Raw genomic sequence first — 2,315 nt, forward strand, 5'->3', positions numbered from 1 at the left:
GCTAGGCTAAATAAACAGCTGAGTTTTGTTTACAAGCTACGTCTGTGCCTGCTCACCGGTGTATCCCTCCGCGGATCACAGCGCAGGACGTACTGACCCCCTATAAGCGCAATGCTAACCGCTGAGACCCAGCCACTGGACGTACAGACACAAAAAAGATATCGATCATGTATTCTTTTATGTGAAGATACACAGTGAAGACATAACATAATCCTAACACTGCAAAGTTGTTACCTGCAGCCTTCGCTTGCAAAGCTAACGCTACTAACGTTAGGTCAGTCCAAGTAATTAGTGGAAACATGCTAACATGCTAACGTTACACACAAATTAGTAGTAAAGTAAGACCTGTTCATAAATGTTCTGGTGTTGCTCTGAATTTCTTATAAACTGGGGACAACTGCCTGCTGTATATTTGTGTTCATGGTCACAGTCACAGATAAATTTACATGATGCTCCTTCGTTATCCGCCATGACATCAAAGGTACAACCAAGTCCTCATAGATACATCTCTGGTAAAACTGTTAGGTGTTATGTGTTCAGCAATGCCCGTTGCGTACTGCTTACTCGAAGAACACTGTAAACACGGCTCCTTCTTCTGTGGTTTAATGGCTGCGGGCCGCTGCAGGCGAGCAGAATCACTTCCGCCTCGGGTGCCGTATTCTAGTTTGCTGACTTCCGCTGTGTGTCCGACCCGAGCGAAGCTACGCTAAATAGCCATATAGAGAAAGGCTTTTTTGTCGCTGTTGAGTTCAAATAAATATGCGGATCTTCAAGGGGGGGGGGTGATATGAACTAGGGACAGTTTTATAAATGGTAAAAAGTTCTGCACAGCTGCTTTAAAAAATGGTGGAACTGGACAAATCCCTATTATAGTAAAAATAATTCTCCAGACACATGTCGGGACGTATTTCACGGCGTCACAGACTGCCACAGTCTACAACACTGGCTCTGTTTAAAGGTACAATATTGTGACCACCTCAACCGTTTCCTTGTCTGGTGTTGTGTGAAACTTTTGACTCTGCCCTCTGGTGCCCTCTATTGGTTGTATCTATGCCATCATAAAAGATGCACAAAAAGTATGAGGGCAATGACATTTACAACATTTGAAATAAACGTATTTATTTTCTTATATAATGGGAGTTTAAATTAGCCCGTAGAGCAAAGATCAGACTGAATATGCTCATGAAATTGTGTGTTTTCAGACGAGGTTTTAAGGTGGGGAGAGAAACAGTATTGCGAAGTGAAACAAAGTGAGCCCATGTGAGATTTTTCGACTGTTGTTGGCCTGGATTTGTTCACCTTTTGGAAAACTGGCACCAGAGTATGCCGAATTAGCTATTAGCAGTTGCTGTTTGCAGTGCATCCATGACTGTACAGACAACTATCACTGGATTACTTTGATGCAGAAGAAAACTTAAAAATATGAAGATTGTTAGGCAACTTCTGCAGTTACAAAAAGCATCTTTTTCTCAGGGATTTCTAAACAGACCTATGGACATTTCTTTGCTACCTACTGAAACAAATTTTGTGGCAAACTAAAAGTCAAACCAGTAATTGCAGAGACATTTCACTCAGAACCACAAATGTTAACCTCATGATGGGACTACAGGAAAAATCAGAGATTCACCAAAGTCAGTAGGATTCATCCTCTGAGGACCATGAATGTCTGTATAAAATTGTACGGTAATCCAATAGTTGTTGAGATATTTCAGTCTGGATCAAAGTGACGGACAGATAGCGTCACAGTTACAGTCCCGCCCACAGTGTTTGATATGCAGGTGAACTCTGGGAAGTGAAGTCCAGACAAACCACAGCAAAGAGCACCAAGAGTAAAAGATAGAGACAACATTTTAATAAAAGACAGACAGTGTTTTAACGCCTGTCTGTCTGTCTGTCTGTCTGTCTGTCTGTCTGTCTGTCCGTCTGTCTGTCTCTTTACAACTCTTTCCAGTTATTATCTTATTGCTGCTGAGTGAATCTCAGAGGACTCAGATGTTTTTGATCTCAAACTACACACTCACTCATATATTCACATTAAAAGTGTGTGCAATGACTTGAAGGACATTTATGTGAAAACACACAAATCAAAGATCCAGACTCACATTTTCCCAGACAGATATAACATGTGTGTAGAATAATTCACTTTCTGTTCACATGGAATTACTTTTAAAGACAGAAAAATAAAGAATCAAAGCTGATGATTTGTGGTGAAATGAGCAGAATCATCAGACATGGATGTAATTCCCAGAAAGAGAATTTTGGCACCCCAAAAAACTTTTTCTCCATGCACAGTGTCAAAAACACTGTGTATTATC

The sequence above is a fragment of the Epinephelus moara genome, chromosome 22 (assembly GCF_006386435.1).
Source record: "Epinephelus moara isolate mb chromosome 22, YSFRI_EMoa_1.0, whole genome shotgun sequence".
In the NCBI taxonomy this organism is placed as follows: Eukaryota; Metazoa; Chordata; class Actinopteri; order Perciformes; family Serranidae; genus Epinephelus; species Epinephelus moara.